The sequence below is a fragment of the Mya arenaria genome, chromosome 1, assembly GCF_026914265.1.
Source record: "Mya arenaria isolate MELC-2E11 chromosome 1, ASM2691426v1".
Classification (NCBI taxonomy): Eukaryota; Metazoa; Mollusca; class Bivalvia; order Myida; family Myidae; genus Mya; species Mya arenaria.
Genome location: NC_069122.1, coordinates 29,085,890 through 29,107,843, shown reverse-complemented (window position 1 = coordinate 29,107,843; position 21,954 = coordinate 29,085,890). Strand labels below are relative to the sequence as shown.

At 34.5% G+C, this 21,954-nt stretch overlaps 1 protein-coding gene across 2 annotated transcripts in view; it reads left to right on the top strand.

Moving 5' to 3' along the window:
• Positions 1-4,387: 4,387 nt before the first annotated feature.
• The window catches only part of LOC128239240 (uncharacterized), a 39,584-nt gene continuing 22,017 nt past the window's right edge, over positions 4,388-21,954 (top strand). Inside the window, exon 1 of one of the 2 annotated variants that reach the window (XM_052955832.1) lies at positions 4,388-4,465. The gene's annotated coding sequence lies outside the window, so the exon portion shown is untranslated. Of the gene's footprint in view, positions 4,466-9,241; positions 9,263-21,954 lie in introns of those variants that run through there. The other variant, XM_052955914.1, reaches the window with a different exon arrangement.

The following is a 21,954-nucleotide window of genomic DNA, read 5'->3' as shown; positions in this document are numbered from 1 at the left end:
AATACAGACAGCAGACAACGTCTTGAATCAACAAAACATAAGAAGAAAAAATACTAAATTTGGTGTGGCCACGAAGTGTTTTTTCTAATGTACATTTTTTTCTATGATATATTCTGTCTGTTGTTGCGTACGATAAATATGGAAATAAGTTTCATAACCTTAAACTATTAAACATGTGAATGTGTATGTGGTGAAAATATAACTTATTTCAAAACCCTATAATATGGCTTTATTATTTTCATTATTATAATTTTTAGTATAATTATTAGTTTAAATATTATTTTATGTTCTATTTTAATTATTATTTTATTATTATTATTATTATTATTATTATTATTATTATTATTATTATTATTATTATTATTATAACTATTATTATTTTTATTCATTTTATTTATTTTTATTATCATTATTATTATTATTATTATTATTATTATTATTATTATTATTATTATTATTATTATTATTATCATTATTATTATCATTATTATTATTATTATTATTATTATTATTATTATTATTATTATTATTATTATTATTATTTTTATTATTATTATTATTATTATATTTATTATATTTATTATCATTATCATCATTATAACAAGTTTATCAATTTTGTTTATTTGTTTCTATTTGCTTTATTTAATTATCATTATGAATTATAATTATGAAACTAAAATTTCAGAATGGAGCTGTTCTTGTTAAAAAGGTCAGCGTCATCGTCGTTGTTCTTCCTGCTGCTGTTGCAACCTCATTTTGTACTTTTTGTTATGTGTTGTAAGGATAGTGATTAAATTTCTTCTATAAATATACATACGTTTTATGACACTATCGTCTCTAATAACTCTAACAACTCATTTTTGAGTGGTGATGTGGTTTCATATTTTTATTAGGACTCGTATGACTTGTTTACACATACGGTAATTTTACATAACTCAACTCAACTCAACTCAACTCAACATTTTTTTTCAACTTTAATGAATTTTTTTGCAGTACCCATTTTTATAGAAACTGGATATATACCTTTGTAACACTCCTAAATTTACATGATCATCAATAATTCATAGAATAATTGGAAAGAATATTGAATGTAAAAACAAAATATCTTATAGATTATTTCCCCTCCAGCAACGAGCGTTAGATGTGCGGTAAGATGTTTTGTTTCGTATTGGCGACATTAAATATATAGTTTGCCAGTGTAAAGAGCTCAGGAAAATAACTCATGGTTTCGTTGACTTTGATCAAAAGTTTTGTGGAGGCATACGGCTGAGTTTTATATCAAATAATGGCTTTGCTGGCGACAAACTTTCGCATTTGTATTAAAGGAACTAGATCACGTTTTATACGACCAGACACCGAAATATATAAGCTCGTGTGAATTGGGAGCTGACATGATTCTGACAATTATACGACATCATTAAAAGTTTAAATGAAAACTATGTTGTAAACAATTATTTAAAACAAACTTTGGCAGAAAAAACGTCAACTTTATGTTGCCGTAAAGATTTAGTCAATGTGTTGAAAATCTTACGCATGGATTTACAAAATTCGGTTTCATGTGTGAATCTGCAAGTTGCTATGCGGTGTCTGTTCATAAAAGTAGGATAAATAACCCAACATAAAATCGGTGAGCGTGTCCCTTTAAATTAAATACATTCTTATTTTGAATAACATAATTTCCAGTGTAATTGTTGATGTAACGTGTATCATATTTATGAATAAAACATTCTTAACTCGATCAAAGGGTTGTGTCGGTGATCGGAGAGGATATGTTCGCTGAAAACGGGTAAGATTATGGAGTTAATTTGTTAAGGCGTTCATTTTTTTATGTTTTATGTAAAAAAAATGAAAAAATTAAATAAATTAATAAAAATAAAATATTACATAAGTAAAAAAAAAATAAAAAAAATGGTTAGGTAGGTCTGTATTTTCTTTTTACTAGGCAAATTGCTTCGTCAGATTAACTGTCGCCAAAAAAAAAAAAATTATATGCTTAAAAACATCATTACAATCAGTCTTGGCACCATTGGTATTGCTAAAAGACAAAAACACTTTATTTTGAGCTTTGAAAAGAAAGAAAATCAAATCAAACAATTGGTAAAAAAATATTTCTCCATGGAATAAAAAGGTTTAGGTCGGGGCAAAAAAATAGGGAAGATCAGAAAACCATAAAATAAACATTATATGTTACGCCTTATTTATATATTTTTCAACGCGTTCGTTCGAATAAGTAACGGTCGTACGAGCATACTTTATTGCGATCTTACTCTGAAACAAACTTTTTATATTCATTTTATGCATACAAAGGATTAAAATGACCGTTTATTGTAGTTTTTACGTAAAAGCGCGCCGCACAAGTAACGTCACTTCGGAAATGACGTGGTTGATTTTGTGTCCCAGCCCTGTGCGCGCTGACGTTTGATTTGGAATTGAGAGCGGGCTAAAATGTCAAAACATTGAAAAATATCAAAATGTTATTTCATTTATATTTCACTAGTAAATATCTATAAACCACAGGAAAGCATATAATAAATATGCATGGTGCATGCATTTGTCACTATATTGATATAAAAAATAACACAAAAAGGGTAGAACAATCCCCTTTCACCGTGGCAAACCGCTGAAAGCATAACTTCAAAGAGAAAATAATAATCTAAACCGCCCACAATCATAGGGCTCTTTTCAATGAATGTGTCATACGTTCATTTTTTTCTAATTATTTAATAATATATATTTTGGACCGAGTGTTCAGAACTTAAAGTTAACAACATAAGTAACGACGTCGCTGTCAGCGTTTAAAGTAGCTAAAGAACTTCAGCGAACACGTTATATATTACCTTTTTGGATGTGTTTAATGTGTTGTAAACATCAAAAAAAAAATATCAACATTAAAGTTATGGAAGCCAGAACTACGTTTAAAGGTGAAATATTTGATAACGTACGCATATTTGAAATCATGAACACACTTACAACTGAAACAGGTGTCTCGCACCTTGTTAGAAATACTGCAAATCACAAGACTGTGTCCATCTTCAATCGAGAATAATAAAGATTTGAAAATTAACAATGATGACGTTAACAACGTTGTTAACTTTATGTTTTTGAACAATGGGCCCAAATTAAGACAAAAATATATGTTCTTAAGATCTTAATTCGATTTTAGAACGTTGCTTGATATTCTAGTAAATTTCCTTATTTTGTTACTAAATAGGTGGTCGGTCTCATATGCATTTAAAGTACTAGTTTAACACAAACAAACTCCAGAAAGTAGTTAAATAATTCTGAATATTTCACTTTTTGTACAACATATTTGACGGTTACTTATAATGGCATTACTGATAAATGCGTATATCAATCCTACCAATGTACTTAGAGTGAAATAATATCATCATCATCAGCAGCAGCAGCAACGCCGCAGTCGCAACAATAGTAGCGGCAGCAGCAGAACCACCACCACAGTAGTAGCCGCAGCAGCGGCAGTAGTATAATGACAACAGTTGTTACTTATGTCGAGTTTATTCGATGAAATGAAAATGAAAAGTGCGCTTATGAATTTAATCTTTCTGTCAGTTTTGTACAGTGCTAAACGCACATGCAAAATAAATAATAAAAGCAATTTCCATTTTTCAAGTGAATTTGCACCAAAGCAATATAAAATGAACACGAAACCCATTCCTCTTGACTGCCTATATAAACCACCCATGCACTTTAAATCACCCAGGTTTGTCCATAAGAAAATGGTATGCTAATTATTCATCAAAACGAGATCTACCATAATTTTTCGGGCAACATTACATTTTGTCGAAGGAGAAAGCTGTACTGTTAAAGTTTTCAATAAATCAACAGTGAGCCGTTATGGATTTTAATCAGGTGAAGCAGTAGATAAAACAGTGGCTGGCACAGTTAGTGGGTATTTTACGCTAATAAAGGGTAGCCACTGAAAATAAAAAAAATGTTAGTACTTACACAAAATAAACGGTAATATGACTGAGTCGCATCAAACCAGTTGTTTTTGTAAGTAAATACTAGAACATCTTTAACCATCTCAGTTAAGCACATTTCTTTTAAATTAAACATGTGCATACTATTAAAAGTATCTCTTTCGGTAATAATGGCCAGTTGAAAATGATTCATCAATGTATTAAATTTTAACATCCGAAACTATTCTTTTCCGCGATAAAACGCATCGAGTAATTTCAAACCAATTTCATTTAAAATAAATTAAATTATCAAGACTGCAAGAAAATAATATAATCTCTTCAATCTTGAATATTAATGACGCGTTAGACACGCCTATTAGCAGTTAACGATTGGTCGCACATGCTGTTTCTAAAAATAACCACTTGTAAATAATATCGCTTCAGTCACGTGATAGCGTGGCTAAATTTATCCAAAGAAAAGTTACACAGAGGAATTTTTTCTTTGTTAATTTCTGTTGTTTTATGGACTGATTCCAGCGTCAAGGGTGAGTGATTTTATTGTTTATAGAATCTATAATCTTTACAGAGTATTGTCACTTAAAATCAAGTAAGAAATATGGTTAACAGCTGAGATAATTAAGGTAGAAATTTCCATCGCCTAGCGATACGTTCAAAATGGCGTCTCGATCTTCCGAATTTGAATATCGCCGAGTGCGATCTTTTGTTCGAATGAGATAATCTAGATTAATCGATTAAATACATTGACCGGTGGTCGAGTTAGGTCAAACTTCACACAACACATTGTATGTTTCTTCAGACATTTTTTTCTATACGTTGAACTATTAATAATATATTCATTTTTGAAAAGTCGACCACACGCAGAATATGTAGCGTTTTATAATGGATTTACGGCCGTAACCCGGCGATAGTGACTTGGATCTAGGTCATTTTTTGGCGCACTCCGAAAGTATTTTAGTTTATTAGTCAGCTTGATATTATGCAATAAATGTTTATGTTAAAGTCTGCTTAGTTGAAATGTCAAGTGTCGAAGCCGGCATAAGTCATAACATCAATTTTGTTCCAAATTGTTCAGTTTGCGCATATGATATGAAATATTATGATCATTAATGTTAACCGCATTTTGAAGTGTTATTTATATATTAATACGTTTTTTTTGCTTAACCGTTCATGGCTGTTTATTAAACTTTCAGGCATGTACTGTTTATATGAATACACAACATATGTAAGGTTATTATATCTTTAAAAGCATAGCCGAATAAGTGTTCGTCTTTATCATGCGCTTGGTTCAACAAAAATAATGATTTTTTTATTGTTTCACTGCCTAGCTTTTCACTGCACATTCTGAATGGGATTGTTTCATATACTCCGATATATACATGACTAGGTTTAAAAAATAAATATTAAATCTCAAAAATCGCAATTGTTTCCTCATTTGTCACAGATCTCTTTAAAATCATGGCGTTTGAACTTTCAATGACACTATTTTCAACCAAGCTTATTTCACGAAACTTATTAAGTTATAACCAGTAAGGCCAATTTAAGGGTGTCCAGCAAATTGACAAGTTTATATGGGTGATTAATATAACCCCATAAACATGACATGTATCACCCACATCATGTCAAATAATGATAACAATCTATAAACTGGAATGATTTAACATTTGAAGTTTGGGTACATAAGTTGACCTTTACGGTACGGCTTTTGTTATTTTAAGCGAAACATGCTCTTAAGATCAGATTACGGAAATTTCCAAATGTGATGCATTTTTTTCTTTTCAAAATGTTTTTTCTTTCAAACTATTATTTAAACTATTTATAAAGTGTGGGTGTTTTAATGAACGTTTATTATTGGTCCTCATTAAATATATATCAATCATGTGACTTGCTGCAGTGTTTCAGGGTCTCTTTCATGTTTTATGCTAAGGGTTATACTTTAAACAAGTGTAAGTTATGATAAAATGTGCACAAAATGTTTGTTTTCAATGATAAACATCCTCACAAGGTCAAAATCGAGCTCTAGTATTTATTATTTCATAAAATAATGACAGAAAATGTTATGTTTTGCCTTCAAGCGTTTGTAACGTATGTGAAAGGCTTTCATTTAAATAAATTTGTTCAAAGGAAAACCTGTCAGTGTCTGTTTTGTTTTTGTTATTAAAAAGTTGATATTGAAGTGAGTAAAAGAAATAAAAAAGCTTAAAAAAGAATCGTCATCGACATAAAGTCCGTGCTAGAGTAAATTATCGATGAAATATATACATCAATGCAGTAAAGAACATTGAATTACTTGCAGCAATTCAAATATGTAACAATGAATCTTTAAGCTGTTATTTCCTATTGCAATAATTATGATAGTTTTCTTCTTTTTGTTGTGCAAAACATACAGATTAAACATTTTATCGCCCAACTTGCGACGCAGGAAATCGGTGTTTGACCCCCTTCCTCTACTTCATATCTGGTGTCGGTGTTTCAGTCTATCAGATGAAAGTCTAATCTCTAATTGCGGACTGACCAATCACAAGCCAGCATTTCATTCACAATGTAACCTGTGACCTTCGACCCCGTAACATTTCAAGAGGGGGTGTCAGAATGCGATGAATGAAGCTGTTGAATGGGTTTTATCTTGTGTAAACATCGGCTTTACGCATGTACAAATGGTGTTTTCACTACAGTAAATGCTGGTATATACAATGTACGTAGTGATGTCAATTGTATTGTCAGATTTCCCTGCCACATACCATTAACTGCTTGACCGGGTTAACAAGAAAATTCAGACTTTTTGTCTGCATTAATAGTTGACATATTCCCAAATGAACGTGCACATTGAGCACTCAAATGTCTAGTCCATCGGAGTTGAAAAACTGAAAACAAAAAGAATAAAATGTCACGTTCTTGGCACGCTGGGTCCCGCGAACAAAACAACAGAATATATAACAGTACAGTTTTACATTCAGTCATTAATGAACATACATATACTAATATATAATAATAATAATTTATAAGTTATTCATATTTTGAAAGAATGTTACAATAACAAAGCGTCGCATCAACAAGAATGTAAAAATCTTCCGTGGCCGCTCGTGAAAGATCGGTTTGATCATCCCAACCAGAGCGTATGGTGTTTTGCGGAAAGTCATAACCAAACCCCAGCGTAGGGGTTGTTTTCTGAAACTCGGTTTCCAACCCGAGCGTGGGGTCGTTTTGCGGAAACTCGGTAAATTCTGTTTCCGCAAAACACGTAGTGAATACGCTCTGGTTTGGATGAATTTATCTTACACGACCGGCCATACTAGGTACTTTTTCTCTCACCTCATTTAAAGAAAAAATAGTTTTAAAAATATATTAACGTACGGGTATGTTTTTATCTCTGCCCGTGGGCAAGATAAGGATTTCCAGCATGGCCAAATATTTGGATCTACTTATCTTCGGTGGGAAAAAATGTTATTGTAGATGACACCACATTTGACAAAAATAATTTTCCTGACACGAATGTGAAATTAAGGCAAGAAGTCACAATTAAATACATCACGTTTTTGTTGTAAATAAATTGAATAAAGGGGGATGAAAGTTCAATCAATATTAGATTATAGGTTTTCTTTGTAACTGCCAATATCTTCTGAAACTGGCGAGCAGATGGTTTCGCTATCACTTTTCATTCCAGTCCATGGAATACACTTGACTAGTAGTTGTGTACCATCATGCCTGGTGTTAAATTAATCTGGAAACGTTGATTTCTCGCTTCAGCTTTGTGTGTTTGCCATATAGAAATAACATTGCAACCCCCACTTTCTCACGCACATGCACGCAACTCTTCCAAACTTTGAAAAACGAGCAAAAAAGGAAATTTAATGAATCAAGTTTTATTATAGCATCTGTCAAAAGTTTGTAATGTGGACACACAATATTTCACAATTTTTTATGAATAAACTTAGCCACTTTATGTACGTAATCTATATAGTAAAAACGTACGGGGGAATTTGGAGTGGCCCGATAAGCCAGGTGGCCCTTTAAAGCAGGTGACCGTTCAACAAGGGTTGTCTGTATGTGTCAGATCTTCCACTTTTTTTAAAGAACAACTCAGTCAATTGTATGTTTGTGTTTGTCTTACACATTTTATAATAAGGCGTTGTGTTATATTTCAGTATCTATAAAAATGCATAATTTATTTTTTATAATTGTTGATAATAGCTACACAGAACATACCCCAATATGTTAATTTTATGAGTCTACCAAAAACTTCCTATCGAAAAGATGTGTAGTGTATAATAAGTTGTTAAGTAAGGCAATTAACAGTTCATAAAATGACCAGAATAGAAAAATATGACCGCTGACATTCGAGACACACAGAGAAAAGTGTGCATTGTCAGAAAGTAAATCGTCATAAATATAATGTTGCAATGGTTTAATTTTCACGAATACTTGCAATGTATATTGATCCTAATCTGGGTTCACAAACTAGCTCATGGCATCGAGTGAATGGGTGCCGATTTTTTTACAGAGCAGCGGTTTAAAAGGACGTAAAAACATGGATAAATTAGTAAACCGCTTAGTTGTTCATAAGTTGCACACATACAGCCATGGAGATTTGCAATTTCTGCTTGGCTCGAAGTTTTTTCATCGGCCACTGCGTGCTCGTGCTCGAGTTAACGGGTTTCGACTGTTCGTTCGTTCCATTAAATCTTAAATATTTACTCCTTCCTCGAAAAACAGAGAAAACAATACAACAAAAAACTACTTGATAAATCATAACGGAAACAATTAAAATAAAACCATTTAAAAGATAGATGTTTTGAAAAGATATATTTTAAAGAAAGTATCCCGCGGAATAAATATGTAATTGTATATAATGACACTTATAAGCTAGCAACAGACCAATTACAACGATATTTGCATTAAATTCTCATCGTTATAGTGCATCACATAGCTATTTTTGTTTTAAACGGCTATATTTCATTGGTATTGTCTGTGTCACCAGTTTTTGTGCACATTTATAACTAAGTTTGTCATTTTGTATTTATCAAAACCATAGATACGTATTGTTTCAGTAAAAAAAGGGAAATCCGTTTTGACATCGTTCTAATGGCCATTATAGACACAAATGTCCCGTTTGTCGCGCCAAGGAAATGTGTTTTTGATTAATATTTTTAATCAAGATACTAATGTTATTTAAACACATGGCTGATTTCCCTCTTTAAATATATCTTAAACCTGAACGTTGATACTTTGCATACACAGAGTTAGTTGTGGCTAAAAGCGCAACATAGTTTCAACAGAGTTTAAGTTGTTTCACAAATCACAATGGTGTATTGCTCAACTGTTTGGTATGTAGTATTTAACTGTTTGGTAAAAACATTTTCTTCTGTTTGGTATTTAGATGTACTGTTTTAAGCTATAAACCATGCGCTTTTGTTTAATTTAGTTAAAAGTTATTTATTTTACAGCGATTGTGTTACACGTTTAGGAATTTAGCAAGGGTTAAAAATGGACAGGGTGTTGTAGAAAAGGGACGGGGCTAAGGTTAAAAGGGCGAATTTAATCGGGCTATTATGTATTTGGCAGAAAATGTTAGAAAGGGTGTTAAATTGAAGAAGTACTATTAAGTTTTCAAATGTTAATAAGTAAAGTGTGTATGTATTTTTAATCTAATTATAAGTTTTATGCAGTTCAAACGAATTATTTGACTGTCTTGAATAGTTAATTCTATGACGGCCGAAGGGTGCCCACGCTGGTCTCCATGACCCTCAAGTTATTACAACATTATATTAACAATCACTCTCGTTGACGAGATGCAACGCGAGAGTGTGGTCTTGTGTTGTGGGTGGGGATGGGGGGGGGGGGGTAGGAAACCAATTTGTCCGGCTTGGTGACCACAAACCAAACTCACATGCGCCATCGTCGGGATTCGAACCTTAGTCGCCAAGGTAAGAAACGAGTGCGTTAACGACGAATTAAATAATCATTCTTTCAGTTGAAATTAGAAAAGAAACACTTTTAAAAGGCAATTTAACATTCAAACGATTATTAGTCACGCGCAATTTACTATACACTTATGGCTGTCTGTGTTGTTATGGTAATCAACTTATTAAATGGCCGAACGTGTAAATACTGTTTAAACTATACCGATGAATGATTATATTATTGTGAATCTTATTACTGGTTAAAACATTTTTTTCAGAGAACACTCGAATTCAATAGTGCACACAATACTTTTATTCCTAATTGTATTGACAATTTTTGTTCAACTATTCAACGAATTAAAAGGCAAACATTATGCTATGTTGAATAGGTCGGACAAAATGGGTTGCATTAGGTTAAATAAATACGACGTATGATCTCCATGAACAAGTTGTCAATGGCTTATCAGTTGAGGGCTGTAACTAGGTCATGTTCTTCAACAACTAGTAATTATTCATGCCAAGATTTATAAATTAGTCATTCACAGTCGGAAGACTTGAGGTGGTTTATCCGTCGAACATCTTGGCACAGGCTTGATGGTGTGGCCCAAATAATGGTTTGGTTAGGGTCACATCCTTTTTTAAAAAAAGGTTAATAGGCGTTTTATTCTTTTTATGTTTTATTAGGCTTTATGTATGAACGTTATTTTCATCATTGGAGAATGGTGTTAAAGTAATCCTCTATATAACTCTTGAAAGAATTTAATCTACATATTAAAACACACCGCCACGTACATTTTTTTTACCAAATGACTAGGTAGACATGACGGTATTTTTTGTTGAAGTAATATTAGGTTTCAACTGCCAAATATGTCTGGAAATGTACGAATTTATAATCATACTTTATTTTTTTTATCAAAACAAAAGATCAGATAAAAAAGTGATTATCTTAAGCATTTTATTCCTTGTTGGCAGGTGGGCTACTATACTGAGACCCTTTTTAACTTAAGTGTAAAATTTGGAATTCTTATTTTTTTAGAAAACCAAATCTTAAAAATGGAGTGTTATTTTTTAAAAACTTCAGTTCACATACTTTAATTGCAGAATATAGACTTAACACTTTCTTAAAGAGAAATCAAATAGTAATTTAAGGTAAAGTGAATTATTTTTTTTACTTCTGCTTCTGTAATATTACTGGTCTCCGTGAGGGAATAAGTGTGGTTTCACATAGGACAGGATGCAGCACCCTTACATAACTATTAAGTCATAACCCAAGTCTTGATTATAATACTTCTCCAGTCGAACCCGTTGGCTCGAACTCGCTTTGCTCGAATTCCTCGTCAGGTCGAACTGGATGTTAAAGACCAAATTCTTTATACTGAATGTAAGCATTTCCGCTTAGCTCGATTTTTCCGAGGCTCGAGGTATTTTCGCCAGTCCCTTGGAGTTCGAGCCAAAGGAGTTCGACTGTTACCTATTTTCCATTCACAACAATTGTCATTGTTTGAAGTACATTGTATATGCCGTTACGATATATCGTTTATAGTAAGTTATCAATTCTCTTTTTAAATTTAAACCCTGCATTTTGAAATGAGAGTATTAACACGCAGTCGCCGCCCTTAATCAGAAAATTGCTCATCTTCGAGGTAGGTTAACGAGCTATCGTGGTCCAAAAAAGAAAATTAAACGAGCTAAAATATCATCATCATTTAAAATCATAATTTCCATATTTTTTCAATATTTTACCCATTTTTCATTCATTTTAATGTATCTTTAAAATACCTCAGATTGGTTGAAGGGTTTACTTGTGTGTGTTTTTATGAACGTGAGATGAAAAAATAATTAAATGTCGAGGGAGTTCTCTTCAGATACATGATAAAATGGAAATTCATTATTTAAAATATTTGATGTAATTTAATCAACCTATTTCCGCCTTTGCCATTCTAAATGTGTTACAATAAAGGGTGATGCATTTTTTATGCTTAACTCATTTAACTTCAATGATAAAAACCCACATGGTTCGTGTATAGCTGAAAATATTAGCGTTTATAAGTGAGTTTATGGCTGTGTTGCCATAATATCCGCAGTAAAAAAAACGCCAAAATATCGCGTTATTGTTTTGTTCTGTACACAAAGCGGATGATTTTTTTGGGGTTTTGGGCATTCAAGTCAAATTAGTTAAAAATAATATGAATGCATTAAAAACATTTTTTTTGGCATCGACCTATATTATGCTCCTTTAAAACTAACATTTTCTGATTATCTAGATTAAGAATTTTAGCTAAGGAGTTAAAGAAGGCTTCTGAACCCTGTCCATTATAATGCACCCTTTTGTCCTCATTTTAGTCAAGACTGTCAAATATTTATTTTTTATTTTAAATATGTACACACTCTACAGATTTGGCTGTACAAAGCTAATATTACGTCATTTAAACACAAATCCAAAATATTTCTAACAAATTCATAATGTTCAATTTCTATTCATCCCGATACAATGTGGTAAAGGTTTGCCCCCCCCCCCCTTAATAACCCATCCTGTGCAGCACCCTACCCCTTTTCTCAAAACCTGGCTCAAACCCTAGATTATTTACGATGTAACAACTGATTGCCAAACTTTACATGTTGTTGTGATTGGTGCGGCTGTTGTTGTCGTGGTTGTTGTTATTGCAGGTTGGTTTTGTTTATATAAAACGTAAAATCGAATTGCAGGTCTTAAAGTGACACATTATTTAAAATCAATACATGCACATATTCTACAAACACAAATTTTGAGTGATAAATATTTAACTACTTCATTAATTATGCATATGGGGAAAATATTATTTGCGGATAACAATATTGAAACCGTGTATTTAATAGCCGCAAACGCAAGAATATTAAATAATTGTTGAGTGCTAAAATATTTACTGTGTATACTAACATTTTTGTCGACAGACTGGATTTAACACATCTTGGAGAAAGGTATGATTAAGAAATATATGTTTGTCAGTGTGTTTTAACCACACTCGCTTGTTATATTAACAAAAAATTGACTATTTTTTATAAATAAATCTTAAGCCTGGTGAAACCATTGGATGTTTTTCTTCTTTTTTTTGCATTTAAACATAGTATCAACTATTAAATGTCACAAGTGTAATTAGTCATTAGATCTCCTGATGAATTTGTCGTGAAAGGTGTTGACTGCTGCTTCTATAGTCTGTTGCCATTGACAACCAACAAATGCGGACGAACCTTGCAAGAGTTAAATAATGTACACAGAGAGAATAGCACTATGGTGATACCTATGATTGTAGTAGACAGCGGCGATAACACTGCCTTTATTCGATATATCACCTCCACCAACAACAGCACCACGATATAAACAATGTTTTCTTTTACTTGGCTATCTGAACGTCAATTTAATCATAATTTCTTATATGGACGTTCTAACTTTCTTGTAACTGCAATTTTCGCCCATAACTCTGAATTTAATCATTGTTAAGTTATGTCCCTTGTTTATCTAAATGAAAAACAACAATCAAGCCGAGGCGAGTTACTAAGGTCCAAAGGCACACGTGCTTAAACGAAGCACGCGTTTCAATCACAAGCGTTAGCGTTCGCTATAAGGCGCGTGATTATGATCCAAAGACACGTGTGCACACACGTGCAAAAATGTAAGACATCTTTTCAATCACACGCGTAAGCGTTCGCTCCAAGGTGGGTTGTAAATGTCCAATGGCACACGTGCAACATAGTAAGGCACACGTGCAACAAAGTAACAAAAATGTATCCTGGCTGCAGGCTCGTTAAGATTCCAAAACATATACAGTCGAACCCCGTTGGCTCGAAATCGCTTGGCTCGTTTGTTTGAACTGGATGTAAAGGACCAATTTATATCTACTGAATGTAAGCATTCCCGCTTGGCTCGAACTTGCCGAAGCTCGAGATATTTTCGCCGGTCCCCTGACAGTTCGAGGCAACGGCGTTCGACTGTATAACAAATATCAAGATTGTAGCATGCAGCACTGGACATTAACAGTTACAATCACAAGCGTAGGCATCAAAGCTTGTTGTTAAAACCCAATAACATACATCATATAACAAGACTGTTCGATGCAGCATTGGAGAATAATTGCTAATGAAATGAAATAATAGAAAACGTTTGTTTGTCAAGATATTTCCATGGAAATCGAAATCATTGGAAAATCAGAATTTCTGTAGTTATTTTCGTAGTATGCGAAGAAATATGAATGTCTCCGGGCAATGTGAATTATATTGAAGACTTGTTTTCAATGGTTCGCCATCTTGTTCACATCAGCTCATCAAAAGCCAGTTGAATTAATTTTACATATTTCACCGCCTTGTCGGTCCTCAGTCGCCAATTGTGAAATGTTAATGTTAATGTAGCACACTTAAATGTAGATAAACTTTGTCATTTGTCCTTTTCAGTCTACTGCCATTCGTAAAGTAGCTTACCATGTTGCGGTTATTATGAAGCGTGTTGGATTGACGTTGAACGTGTTCCGTCGAATGGCGGTGCTAAATTCACTTCAAACGTTTTCTAAAGAGGAAAATCACCTTTAAGTTACAGTGATCATTCCACAAAAATGAACATCAAACAACAGTTAAATTAGATTAAGTTTTTCTGTAGGTAATACAACAGTTAAATTAGATTAACTTTTTCTGTAGGCTATACATATATACGCTTAATAATTTATTATGTTATTTTGTTAACAAATAAAAGAAACCGTTGTGTGAGGTTGCACATATTTTGCTCGACTTTTTTTCAAAGAAAAAGTGGGTATGTTCGTGGTCGGCGCGCAAATACTTCAGATTAACCATGAACCATAGTCGTAACCTAAAGCCCGTTTAAAGATGCACTCTTACTCCCAAATTAGATGTACCACATTTAATACAAGTGTTTTAATTGCCGTAGAGGATGAATAAATATCACAAACAAGGGTTCTTTTACCGTGTTAATTTGGAGGAAAGGTGCAGAGAACACGGTTTTTGTACCTTATTGGACGATGGTTGATCACTGTAAATATTTTAGGACCCACCAGTCATTCAATATATGTGCGTTTTCAGCTATTTAATACAAGGCAATCTTGTTATCAGTTATTAATATTTCCATCAATGCATTATGTAGCAAGTAGTACTCAAAATTAATGTTTGTTATACATTCTTATGTATTGATTTTAAATACCAGTGTCACTTAAATGTATTCAAATGGTTGCAAGTGACGATATACAGACGTTTTGCAAGGCCTACAACTCCAGACCAAATTACTGTCGAGTAATGTCCCCTGTTCGGCTAAATATAAAACAGACGAGCGTTGGCAAACGCTTCGCGACGCTCTTTATGCTCAATATTTTTACATACACGTAATCAACAGACAACTTATTTATTCGAGAAAAAAATTATTCTTTTTTCCCACCGTTTATACGAAAACACAACAACTTGTTTACTGACCGGTCGAAGGACGTTACCGACATTGTATTACGGGGTGGTCTTGAAAACTGGGTGGTCGCATATAAGGGTTTTTAGTGTATATCGATTTTTTATATTTAGTATATAGTTTTCGCTCGCTGACCGTTCAAAGGACGTTGCCCACATTTTATTTATATCGATTTTTAATATTTATTTCGTCAGCCGTGTGGTCCGGCTGTTCCAAGGGCGTAACCCACAATTTATTGATAACGAAAGTTTAATATGTATTATGTAATACGTGTTCACCGACTGCTCCAAGGCGTAAAAGCGAAGTTTTATTATTAAGTATGTAAAATGTATCTGTTCTACCGTACAAAATCTGCTTGGCTTTGATTTTTGTACCTTAAATCAAGCTAAGGCCGACCTAAGGAATCAGCGCCGACCATACCGTTTGTTGGTCTTGTCGGTTAATTTTAAATGTTCTATTTGCTAGTGTGTGTTTTAAACTTTTACTATGTATGGTTTTCCGGTTGGAGCAGTCCTTAGCGCACTCGCTTCTCACCAAAGGCGACCCAGGTTTGATTCCAAGCCTGGGCGCATGTGAGTTTGGTTTGTGGTCACCAAGCCAGACAAGTGGGGTGTTCCGGGTACTCCGATTGTCCGATTGTTGTGTCCACAACACGTGACTACACTCTCGCGCAACATCGTGCCAACGAGAGTGAATGAGTTTAAGTTAAAATAACTTTCTTCACAATCGTTGTTAAATATAAAATGTTTAAACTAAAATAAAGATATTGGCATTGGTATTGTTCTGGACCCTGCATGCGTGCGTCTGAATTGCAAATACATTAAGTTACTAACGCTTTAAGACTTCCAATATTCTGCAGTTTTCTTAACAATTGAGATATGTTCTATTCATTGTGAGTTATCCTATATGACTGGATTTAAAGCATTGTTACCCAAAATAGCTGATTTTGAGAACTAAAAAAAATGTCAAAACTGTCAATCTGTGAGAGTGCAACTTTTAGGGTTAAGAACCTTTAGCAGCGAGAACATAAACGATTAAGGGCCAGCGGTTAGAGGGTTTCTTGATCGAACTTATTACAGCAGTTTTCCTTTGAATATGTCGTCGTTGTCCAATGGTCTTTATTTCCCAGTGGATTGTTCTGTGGTCTTGCTGAGCGTAATATTAGATGCCCAAACTATTATTAAAAGTCAATTTAACAATATTGATCTAGCGGCCTTTGTGCAAAATCATTTTATGCTGAAGGCGTTAAACAAAGTATGGTTGTTTCTAGTTTCCCGACCTACCCTTTTCTTTGGCCCGGTCTTTAACTTTTTTACACTGCTCTGAGATTTTTTTTATCATTAGCTCTACTGGCCAAAGGCCAGAAGAGCTTATGCGATGGTAATGTGTACGTAGTATGTGCATCCGTGCGGTCGTGCGTTCGTGCGTCTGTAAACAATTGCTTGTGAACACGATACAGTCTTCAGTTTTGATTGTATCTCGATGAAACTTGTACAGTATCTAGGTATCCATTAGAGCTCTGTTCCTTTCGAAAACCAGCATGAATGCCTAGATTATGGGCCATGACAGTTTTAAAGAAATGCTTTCTATTTTTAGCCAGGTCTGCATGAGCGAATTCTATTTTTAGCCAAGTTTACATGTACATGTAAATTCCAGTCTAGGAGTTAAGGGAGACAATTTGCAAGTCTTGGATTTTGAGAGACAATTTGCTTTTTGCTTCTGCAGTTGATTTTGTGAATTACTCTGCCTTGTTCTTGTTGAAAGCCCAAAGGCCGTTTTTTTAGCTTGAAGTTCTGTAGTTTGCGCATTCATCTTAACAAAATTGGTTGTGAATGTTTAAGTTATGCACCTGGTGTCATTACTGGCCACACCCAGGGTTCACAGGTTTGGTAAACATAATCTGGAAAGGTTTGAAAATCTTTTTGTGTGTTCGTGCATCCATCTCAGCACAATTGATTGTGAATGTTTGTTTAAATTGATCAATGTTGTTCTAGGATGCCCTTGACTTTGACCTTTTGACCAACCTTTTTTTAACTTTTAAAACTACAGAAATTTTTACTATGAGTACAGTTTTGAAAGCGTTTTTTTTTGTCAGATGACTTTTACTTGGCACATATTAAAATAGTTTATGCAACTAATCTGCTTACAATACTTTCTGGGCTCAGATGTTGAACGTGCTACGTTTTCATGTAACCCAAACACAAAACATAAACTATATGTCTGTTGCCTTTTACCCATACATGCATGCTCTGGATTGATATGACCACAAAAGCCATGCCAGTAGAGCATAGGCCCTTTTGGGCCTCTTGTTATTTTTTAAATGCTAACGAAGTGTCTGGCTTTTCACAATATCAGTGATGCTTATACTGTTTTTAAAGATGTTCTTAAGCATATACAGTCGAACCCCGTTGGCTCGAACTCGCTTGGCTCGAAATCATCGTTGGCTCAAACTGAATGTAAAGACCGATTTCTAAAAAATAATGACGGTAGGCATTCCCGCTTGGCTCGATATTTACGAGGCTCGAGGTATTTTTGCCACTTCCTGTGAGTTCGAGCCAACAGGGTTCGAGCTGTAATTCATGTTTTGTTAACAGAAAAAAATCTCATGAAAATAATTGCCTTATAAAAATAGATAGATAAACGACCGACCTAACGATTTCCCGACCTACCTACCCTTCTTTTAAGGGATATTAACCGAAAACAAATATATTATTTTTTACGCCAATAGTGTAAGCTTTTGCTTAGCTTATAACTGGCTTTTCGAATTTTCCATTGCATTGTCATCATTGGTAAAAGAATTTAAAACTTGGACCCAAGCATCGATGTCTGAAGAGATATCTCAGCATGGTAGCCAAGATTTAACAAATGCATCATGGTGCAAAAGAAGTGATAGTCGAAAATTGAAAATATGAGGAAGATAAAAGCGATATTAATATGCAGTCAGTGAAGCGAGGCTCGAGAGCAGCAATACGCGGACCACCGTGGTTATGTGTGCCCGGTGGAGCGTATCGCAGTGACGCGCGGTATCGGAACATCGCCTAGATAGGACGAGAAATGATGGATGACATGTAAATGGCGTGTCAGCGCGCCCACCAGGGTAGAGGGAGAGACGCCCAAGTGTGATCTGGGCTCTCCCCTGTGGTAGGTTGATTTGGTGTAGAGTTTGAGGACCGGGGGAGGGGGGGTTATGGTAATATTCGAGGATTTTTTTTTCAAAATGTCTTCTGTTTATATGTGTAAGGACCGGAATACGTCTGCAGGATGCCATATCATGCGGCCTTTAAGGAACAGAAACGTATTTTTTGTCGACTTTAATAAACAAAGAGTTATAGGCAGTCGCCCTGCATATAGTATAGGGGTCGGGAGTATAAATGTTTCCAAGCAAGGGGTCTTTAGTTCAGCAGACTGGCCCTTGCTTGAGAGGGTAACATAAAAAAACTGACAGTTCGCAGTTGGATACCAGACAACAAATTGACACAAATCCTAACTGGGTACCATAACAAACTGATATAGCTCGCAGTTGGGTACCTCACTAATTTGACAAAGTTAGTATCTGGATACCAGACCAATTTGACAGAGGCTTCCTGCTTGGAACCAGACAAAATTGACAAACTTCGCAGTTGGGAACCAGACAAAACAGACATTGATCTCAGCTGGGTACCATATTTAAACTGACAAAATTCGCAGCTGGGTACTAGACAAAATTGACAAAGCTTCTTAGATATGTATTATGTCCAGAATATGATTTGCTGTCGATTTGTTGTCGCTTTCACTTTAATATTGAGAGTGGTCTATTGATGCAAGCATTAGCCTCTCACTCAAGAGGTTGTCGGTTCGAACCCCACCGCTGACCAAGGTAACTTTCCCATGACCACCCAACATGATATTTAGTACTCGTTTGCACTCGATGGTCGGAAAAAGTATAGCATAGAAATAAACTTTATTGATGACTGTCGTCGTCGCTGTAGTTGCTGCTGTTGTTGTTTATGTTTTTGTTGTTGTTGTTATCGTCGTCGTCGGTTAAATTTTCATGTTGATAACGATGGTAAGAATACGTTATGTGGAAATTGACGCTTGTTTTTTCAATTCATTTATGATGTTTGTGCGTTGCAGCTATAAATGTGAAGTTACCGGAAGCACTTACTTTTAATCTACAATCATGTTGTAATGTGATCAATCGTTTTAACCTGTCATCTCACAATGTATCGTTATTAATAATGTAAAAAGGTAAAGAACACAGCCATTATAATCCAATTTGTTATGTTCGACTGCTATTTCAAATGCTGAATATTTTATGAATCGATTTAAAAGACATTTGTCTTAAAGAGATGAAAGTACTCTGATTCAATCACTGTTTTGTTATAGAAAATAAAATTCAAAGCAAAACACATGCCCAGGATATTTTAAGTCAATTTATGTGGATGCTGTTGTTGACGTAAATATGTTGTACAGTAGTATAAATGTTTTACGCATTTATTTCGACTCCATTACGGTTAAATTGTTCCGCTGTTTCGCCGTGAATTATATTCATGATAGGTCAGCCTACCTCATTTAGTGGTCAACATTTTATTTTGTCCAATAAGGAAGAGGTATTTCTTAAGATTTCCAATACAATTATTTCATTAAAATTAGCATTCAGACGTTATTGATTGTAATTTTATTTAATCAGGTGAAGCGGTATATATTAACAGTGGCTCGCTCAGTTATTGAGTAGAGTACACAATATAATGTAGACCAATACTTTTTGATGATTGTTATTATGTACTTACATCAAATAATAGCTTGAAGAGACGCAGTCTTTAAGCAGGCGCAAATACCCTTGTAAGCTCGACCTCAATTTGTTTTTACTAGAAGGCAATTAATATATACATTCTGATGTTTCTTGCTCGAGAAAGACGTGTAAATTTACTAAGACAAAATGGCGACGGTTTTCTTTGTGCAAATGTCATTAATGATATCCAGGCTCGACTTTAATGTTAAAATTATATTGGTATTAATATTATTTATTTTTACAACTTATCCTCACCTACCTTTCATACATGTATGGCAGTGAAATGGAAAGAAACAATTCCGTTTTTGGCCTGAGGATTCAACATTCTAGCACTCTCCTTCATTACGTAAATAAAAGAAACGCGACTCTTTTATGTCTAGTTTATATATTAAGACACTAAAATCAAATCGTAAATTCTGCAGTGACATCGGAAACCAGCACTTATAAGCTTTGGCGTCACTGTTTATCCATTTCATTTTAGTGGTACCCCATTTAGCCCACACAAACAAATAATAAATTCTGCAGAGAGATCGGAAATCAACACCTGTAAGCTTTTGGCCTTACTTTACAGGCATTTGGTGGTCCCCGTTCAGCCCACAAAAAAACAAATAACAAACTATGCAGAGAGATCGGAAACCAGCACTTATTAGGTTTGGCCTTAAAGGGGCATGTGGTGGTCCCCCATTCAGCCCTCAAAAACAAATAATACATTTTGCAGTGAGATCGGAAACCGACACTTGAAAGTTTTGGCCTTAGTGGTGATCCCCCGTTCAGGCCACATAAACAAATAATAAATTCTGCAGTGAGATTTCCCGGAAACCAACACTTATAATCTTTGGCCTTACTATTCTTTCATTTGGTGGTCCCCCATTTAGCCCTCAAAAACAAATATAGCTTTCTGCAGAGAGATCGAAAACCAATACTCGTAAGCTTTGGCCTTAGTGGTGATCCCCCGTTCAGGCCACATAAACAAATAATAAATTCTGCAGTGAAATCGGAAACCAACACTTATAATCTTTGGCCTTACTATTCATGCATTTTGGTGGTTCCCCATTTAGCCCACAAAAACAAATAGTACTTTCCGCAGTGAGATCGGAAACCAACACTTGTAAGCTTGGCCTTGCAATACTATTCATCCATATGGTGGTCCCCCATTCAGCCCACATTAGATCACTTCTCAATCTAACTATATGTAATCATCACCGCTAATGCACTCCGGAGATGAAATGAAATTCTTCGCAGCTAGTTCATGATAATGTATATTTAATGACATGTACCCCAGAGCAATATATGATTTGAATTTTCTTTGACGTTCTAAAAGACTTGTTGATTTCTAGATAGCGTTTGATAAATGTGAGTATTTATGCGAGCTGTCTGCGCAATAAAACTGCGTGAGCGCTTTATAGAATCACTCACGGCATGTCGTAATCGAGTGTGTTCTTTACTACGCTGTAGACCTTGCATGTCGTTAAACATTTAAATAAAGTTAACTGTAATTCTTTTGTCGTTTCGAGTTGCACAAGGTTGCATCTGCACTCCCGTATTGTTTTTCTTCGTCATCTGTCTTCAATTACCGTGTTTATTAATTGCTCATTTTGCAAAATCATTGCGTTTTATTTTGTTTGCTAGTTAGTGAAGCTCACTTACAAAATATAATAGTCAAACAGTAGACACGAATGCCTGTTTACTTATTGTATGCGGTCATTGACGTGAATTTAAAGGGATTCTTGTTGTTGTTGGCGTTGTTGATTTAGCACTTCTTCATCTATTCCATCATATTCATCAACACCTTCCTCCTCCTCCCCCTCCTCTTCCTCCTTCTCTCTCCTCCTCATCCTTCTCCTTGTCATCATCATCATCACCACTTACATCAATTATCATCATCATCATCATCATCATCATCATCATCAT